Source organism: Triticum urartu, chromosome 1 (genome assembly GCF_003073215.2).
Source record: "Triticum urartu cultivar G1812 chromosome 1, Tu2.1, whole genome shotgun sequence".
Lineage (NCBI taxonomy): Eukaryota > Viridiplantae > Streptophyta > Magnoliopsida > Poales > Poaceae > Triticum > Triticum urartu.
Window position 1 is genome coordinate 317337491 of NC_053022.1, and position 7939 is coordinate 317345429.

The following is a 7939-nucleotide window of genomic DNA, read 5'->3' on the forward strand; positions in this document are numbered from 1 at the left end:
TGGCCCTGAGCTCTTGACAATCGTTGGTGTTGTGTGTGCGCATGTTGTGGAAGGTGCAAAACATACGCTACCCTTGGACGACTCGAGAAGATCTCGGCCGTGCTTGGTGTCCGGTTCTGCTGCAAGAACGGCCACCCCTTTGCACTTCATGTCCTTGACCTTGGCCTTCTTCTCCTCTGGATCTGCAGCAGGGAGCTCGAGGAGGGAGAGACGCCCCTCCTCAGCCCATGCACACTTGGTTGCTATGTTGAACAGCTCCAAGGTCGCGCACAGCTCCTCATGGATGGCGAGCTCCTCCTTCATCTTGACATCGCGTACACTGTCGGAAAATGCTGAGATGATGGCCTCGTCCGTCACCTTGGGGATCTTGATACCCGCGCTGTTGAAGCGCTGGATGTACTTCTACAAGGTTTCTCCCGGTTGTTGCTTGATGTGGCGCAGGTCACCCGCGACCGGGGGGCGGCCGCGAGTGCCCTAGAAGTTGGCGATGAAGCGGCTGCGCATCTCATCCCAGGAGGAAATCGAGCCTGGGGGCAGGTTTAGGAGCCATGAGCGGGCGCCGTCCTTGAGAGCCATGGGAAACCAGTTCACCATGACCTTTTCGTCGCTATTGGCCGCCTCGATGCTCAGCTCGTAGAGCTGCAGAAACTCCGTCGGGTCGGGGATGCCGTCGTAGCAAGGAGGCAGATCCGGCTTGAACTTGCCCGGCCAGACGACGCGACGGAGCTCAGGATTGAAGGCATGGAAGCCTGCCGTGGCCACCGGGGCCCGTCGTGGAGGTGGACCTTGACCTTGGCATCCCTGTGCCACCATGGCAAGTGGCACATGGCCCTGCTCAGCCAAGTGACCCTGACGTGGTGGTGCTGGAAGCGGTGGAGCATCTTCTTGCGGACAGGGAACCTCCTGGCAACTTCTTTCTTCGTGCGCGGGCACGTGGCGCGGCGGATCACACTGCTGGGCCACACATCTTGGAGCGAGGACGCCGTCTTGACGTGGGGGAGACTGAGGCGCCCCATGAGCCGTGCGCCTCGGCGCGAGGGTGCCATCTTGGTGCTGAGGGGGCGGAGGCGCTCCGTGAGCCACATCGCCCGCAGCCGGGGGCGGGCGAGGCAGCGAGAGGGATGGTGCAGGAGAGCCCCCCGCGGCGCTAACGAGCTCGGTGATGCGGTCCAACCAGTCCTTGTAGAAGTCGTTGACTGGGCGGTAGCGCAGGAGCTTGCGTGCCATGAGAAGCGCGATCTGCGCGGCCGTGGGGGCGCGGCGAGCATGATACTATGAGACGGCCGGAGTCAGCGATGGGGTGGCGGTGCGACCGTCTCGCCGCACAGAGGGGGTGCAGTGAAGAGGCTTGCTGCTCGTTTGCCGCCGGGCTGTTGGTGGCGGGTGATGGAGAACAACGGGGAGGTTCGCCGACAGGGGCTGTCTGAGCGACACGGGTGGCGAAAGTAGCTCGACGCTCAGCGCAGGCCCGGCGAGCGTCGGCCATGAGCTTGGCGGAGTGGTGAAACACGGATCGATGAAGAGGAAAGCTTCGGCGCACCCCTACCTAGCGCGCCAAATGTCGGATTTTGGGTTCCGGCAAAACCATTGAGGTTCGAACACTAGGGTGCACACAAAGATCTCTCCCCCTCTCTAGCTCGCACACTACGATCTCACGGCCTAGCTCGACAAACCCAAAGAACATGAAACACAAGATTTATACTGGTTCGGGCCACCATTGTGGTGTAATACCCTACTCCGATGTGGTGTGGTGGATTGCCTCTTGGGCTGAGGATGAACAGTTACAAAGGAAGAACAGCCTCGCGAGGTGAGGTGTTCTTGTGCTTGGTGTGCTTGTGTGGTTGAGGATCAGAATCAGATGCCACCCTATGGTGGTGGCTAGTCCTATTTATAGAGGCACTTGTCCTCTTCCAAAATATTGAGCGGGAAGGGATCCCACAACAGCCAAATTCGAAGGGAGACAACTAGTACAAGCTATCTTGACAAAAGTAGTCTTCGCCTGCCAAAGGCTCTGGTGGTGACGCCGTCTTGGGCTCCACGGTGACCTCCGTCCTGCCGTCCTGCCGGTCTTGGTCTTGTTGCGCCGATATGGAAACCTTTGCCTGATGCCTCGGGAATCCTCGTCTGCGCTTGCCCCTTTAGCACCAAAGAGGAAACGAGGACACTGCGCACGCTGGCGCCCGCCTGGTTCTAGTCGTCATGGTTTGCATCACAGGAACCTCGTGAGTTGCCCATCACCTTGATCTCTCCGCCCCTCGCGAGCCAGCCTGGTGAGGCCGCCCCTGAGGAGGTCGTGCGTCGTCCGCCTCACGAGGCTTGGCCCCTCGCGACGGTCTTGAGTGTTTGCTGGTGAAGATGGGCCGTACAGGGCCGCCGGTGGAGCCACGCTGCGGGCCGCAAGCAGGCAAGTCTGGGGACCCCCGTTCCGAGAACACCGAGAGGCACATGCATTGCATACAGCGCACTGCAAGGAGAAGTAGTAGAGAAAACTTGTTCCAAAGATACCATTTTTCTAATAAAATTCTTGAGATATCATTAGTTTTTACACATGGCATTAGTCATGCAAGGGTAAATCAGAACAGGTGTTTTGTAAAAAAAATGCATCTTGATGTTCCCTACAATGCACATGCATCTTGCTAGTAATAGAAGAATCCCACACGGGCATCTTGCCGCAGGGTGTGCCACCGACCCAAACTCAATTTTTTTCAGACGCTTAGGTGCACCGGATGCTGTGCCACGCTACAAAACTTAAAAAAATAGCTCCAATTTTTTTAAAACCTGTTATCTTCAAACCAGCCACACCCGTCCCTCACCTCATCAAAATAGCTCGAGGAATATATTTTGAGTGAAGCATGATTTATTTTTACTGATATCTGTATATCAAAACTAGAGAGTTTATATTTCAAGCCCGTGAACAAGTATTATTCTACTACTTTGGATCCATTGCAACGGACGGGCCAACACATTGGTAGTAGTAGTCTCTATCTCTATCTCTACTCTACTCTTATAAAAAACAGAGTTGTTGATGATGGTGTGCCTGCCATCCTGCAGTATAGGCCGTCCGATTTATATTTGACAGATAGGAAGGAAGCTATGGTAATTTTGCAAAAAGATACCCACACCACTCTCCACATTTGCAAATAAGGCCTTCCCTCGTTCATCCGTTTCTCCCACAAGATAAACTACTCATACAAATGCATCTTGATGTTCCGTGCAATGCACGGGCATCTTGCTAGTCTACTACTCTCTGTTATCTTATAAAAAAAAGAGTTGGTGATGATGGTGTGCCTGCCATCCTGCAATATAGGCCGTCTGATTTATATCTGACGGATAGGAAGAGAACTATGGCAATTCTGCAAAAAGATACCAAGACCCCTCTCCACATTTGCAAATAAGGCCTTCCCTCGTTCATCCTTTTCTATCACAAGATAAACTACTCATACAAATGCATCTTGATGTTCCGTGCAACGCACGACGATGTTTCCTTGGGGGTCTCTCGAGCACGGCGTGGCTGTAGTTGCAAGTTGACGCCCCTTGAGATGCCGATGTTGAGGGGCACTCGGATTTTGTCCGATGAGCAGGTAAGATGAGTTTGATCACGTAGTAAATGCATTCTAAAGACTACTTCCTTATCTATTTCCTAATTCTCCCCCTGCCCACTGTTTCACAAGTTAGGCTCGGTGCGAGTGGAGATTGGCTTGCATGTGTATAGGAGGGTACCAACATCAATTTGCACAACATTTACAACGGTGACACCATTCCCGTAGAACCTTTTCCAACATTGGAATCAGCCATGCAATGGGCCACCGCCTGATATGGTACGATGGAACCACGGTGAGATTGCAGAAGATAGCATGAACCTTGCACATGGCGGTCAAAGGTGGACCATGCTGTCTGTAGCCGATTTGTTGCCGTACGAGTACAAAGATGTTGTGCTCCTTTCTAACCGCATCTTCGTGGTGAAAACCAGGGGACTTGTTTCGTATGGGACACATCCTACGGTATACTCCCTCTCTCCCAGTTTATTTGTTTTGAATTTTTTTGTTTTATAAGTTTCATATTCAAATTTAGAGCTCCACATCACATGTTGAGATTACAATGTCCACTAAATCGTTGCGTGCATGTATAGTAAAGAAACAAATCTTGGGTTTGGCACGAGTTTGTGCAGTGGTAGCACCATAAGGCCTGGCGCGGGAGTTACATTTCCCTCTCGGGGCCCTCGGGACTGAGCTTCAGCGCCTTACTACACCTTCCTTTGAGTCAATAACATGTGGACCCGATAGGTGGCTGGTCCACATGTATTGCTCCCGAAGGTAGAGGGGCAGTGGAGCCAAGAGGGGTGAGCCGCAGGTCGGGGGACGTGTGGTGTCATGGGTTCGAGCGGCATCACGGAAATCGCGTGTGGCTGTGGTAGAAACTTGAGGCTTGCCGCATTTCAGGTGGCCCACATGTCATGCACACAAGGGCAGAGGGGCGGTGCGGCCGAGAGGGGTGAGGTGCATGTCGGGGGACGTGGTGTCGTGGGTTGGAGTGGCGTCGTGGGAATCGTGAGTGGCAGTGGATGAAATGTGATGGTCGCCATAGTTGAACTTCCATGGACAAGTTGTCATGTCTACGGACACATGCATTGCATACCGATCACTGGAAGGAGTAGTAGAGAAAGCTAGGCGGATAAATAGTTCCTTATAGTCAAGCGGACCTACGCTACTACTTGTTCCAAAGACATGCACACCATCGAAATAGTCCATCTATATCAATATACACAGAGAGGGAATAATTATTTTTACAAGACATGAAATAGTTCACCCATCCATAATGCCCTACTGCTGGTGCAACTTCTTCTTATTCTTCCCATTTTCTGTGGGAGACGGCTCCGCAACAAGCTCTCTGCACCTTGCAACTATCTCAAAACTCACACGGGCATCGAGGGCAGCATATTTTATCTGCTCATACGTCAAGGGATAATTCTCCCATCCATACGACCTTAACGCCAGCGCCCTTCTGAAGATTTTTTTTAGCACAAAATTTGCTACGTCGAATAGGGATGGTGTCGGTTTATCACAATCTTCTACATGAATTTTTATTTTAGTTTGTACGCCAGTGATGCTTTTCAAATCAAGGTTGTACGGATCCAACTTCTGTTTGTCCCCTGCGATGGCTGCCCCACAGAAGTATATGTCCTCCCGAGACAAGAAATCGTGAAGCGAACACTCAAGACCCTCCCGCGACGGCGTGGCTCCACCAACGGCCCCGTACGGCCCATCTTCAGCAGTGAACACTCAAGACCCTCGCGAGGGGCCAAGCCTCGCGAGGCGGACGACGCAAGATCTCCTCGGGGGCGGCCTCACCAGGCTGGCTCGCGAGGGGCGGAGAGATCAAGGCGGGGGGCACCTCGTGAGGTCCCTGTGACGCAAGCCATGACGACCAAGGCCAGGCGGACAGTAGGCGGGCGCCAGCGCGCGCATTGTCCTCATTTCCTCCTTGGTGCTAAAGGGACAGGCGTAGGCGAGGAGTCCCGAGGCAGCAGGCAAATGTTTCCATATCAGTGCAACAAGACCAAGACCAGCAGGACGGTAGGACGGAGGTCACCTTGGAGCCCAGGACGGCGTCACCACCAGAGCCTTTGGCAGGCGAAGACCACCTTTTGTCAGGATACCTTGTACTAGTTGTCTCCCTTCGAATTTGGCCGTTGTTGGATCCCTTCCCGCCTACATTTGGGAAGAGGACCAGGGCCTCTATAAATAAGGCTAGCCACCACCCTAGCGGGGAGAGACATTCAGACCATCCTCAAACACACAAGCTCATCGAGCTCAAGAACACCTCTCCTCAGGAGGCTATTCTTCCCTTGTACTCGTTCATCCTCATCCCAAGAGGCAATCCACCACACCACACTAGAGTAGGGTATTACACCACAACGGTGGCCCGAATCAGTATAAACCCTATGTCCTTCGCTCTGCGAGTTCGACGTGCTTAGCTCTGAGATCGTGGTGAGGGCGCGATCTAGGGGGAGAGATCTTCGTGTGCACCCCAGAGTTCGAACCTGAAGGGTTTTACCCTCTGTTGGAAAAGGCAGTGCCTAGGAGGCGCTTAGGCATGCCTAGGTGCTAGGAAATGGCCAAACTCCTTGCCTAGGGCATAAATGGAGGTCTAGGCAAGCCAAGTAAGGAATTGCCTACACAAGCAAGAAATCATGCCACATACTGCACTGATATGCCAAGCGGGTTATATTCCGATGGCAGCAGACGGTAATTAACTTATTTATTTGCCCTAAACTAATATCAACACCCATATAATAATCACAAATAAACTATGAGTAAAAACTATATTGCCGCCTAGGGCGCTTAGGCGCTGCCTAGGCACTAGGCGAAGGCCAGCCGCCTCGCTTACGCCTACCGCTTTTTCCAACCTTGGTTTTGCCGGAACCCGAAATCCTACATTTGGCGCGCTAAAGCCTCTCTTCCATCAGCAGACCCGCCAACACTCTATAGAGCCGATGTCCGGCGACCCGAGGGGCGACGCTGACCACTGGGCAGCTTGGCCAGCCCGGGTGGCATCATCCGCCCAAGAAGACCTCAACTCCGCGCTCCAGGTGGCACGCGCGCCACCAAACACCACGGGGAGCGGGCGGCGTGGTCCGGTGCCTTCCACCCTTACCCCGCGGCCCGCATGGGCCGCTGCAAGGGCCTCAAGCTACACCGTGGTGACGGCGCCGCACACTAAACGGGAACAAGCGAACATGAGGGCCGCGCTCACAGTGGCACGGGAGCTGCTGCGGTGCCGACTGATGGAGAGCGGTCGAGATGCCTTGCTAGAGCGTGTTGCCGAGCTGTTGGATGCCGCAGCCAGGGGTACGCCGCCTTTCTGCTCCTTGCTTACGCCTCAGGCTATGGCCGGATCACACGGTGGGCCTCGTCACGCCCCTGCGCCCCTGGGCGCACTAGGAAGTTTCTTCGGCATTCGCGCAACCAGCGGCGTCGGACACCCAACCGCACCTGTGCCTCCCCCGATGGGCGCAGGCATAAGCATTGCCACCCACGGCCCCGGCCGGGATGTCGCCCTACCATCCTCAGAGCGGTGCACCGGGCCGGGCGACGTGGAGCGCGGGGAACTTCAGCGAGGTTTCTGGGGCGACGGCTCCTGAGGCCTATGTGCCCCGCATGATGGACTAGGAGTACACGCCGGGAGATGACCCCGTCTCGTTCCTCGAGCCGGGATGGGAAGAGGAGACGCTGGAAGTTGAGGCCTTCCAGGAGCCACCCGGGAGCCTCGCCGACCACACCGGCGAAAACAACTACAGGGTACCACTAATCTCTCAGGAGCAGGCTTACGCTAACCATGGGTCGCAAGTGAATCAGGTCACAGCAGTGGACAACGGCCCTAGCACGGCAACCTCCCTTCCATCAGGGTAAGCGCACTGGGGCTGCATGGGAGGAGCCGGGAGCAAGGCCCCTCCCCGCATTGCATGGAGCAAGGCGTTCCCCGGAGGTAGGTCCTTTGCCGGGGAGGCACTGGTGAGCCTTCCCCCCGAGGGAGGGCCCGTGGTCGCCGAGGACGCCGCTAACACCCCCTTTGCCCCTTGGCATCGTCCTGGTTTCCGGACGCCCCAACGATGGTTGAGGGCTGAAAGTGCAACTATCCCTGGGTGGTTTTGGTAATTCCTAACAACATATAGCCCATTGAGCTAATACTACTTGAAGATAAATATTTCAGGAAAAGCTCAATGATTGGCATGGCATGCATTAGAAAGTGGACCCCTCAAAATGCTAAGGACAAAAGATTGGCTCAAGCTCAAAGCACAAGACTCTACATTTTACTTTTAGTGATCCAAGATCACATTGAGTCCATAGGAAAAGCCAATACTATTAAAAGGGGGGGGGGTGAGGTGTTTGTTAATGAGTTGCTTGCCCAAAATGCTTAGTGATATGCTCCAAAAACCCTC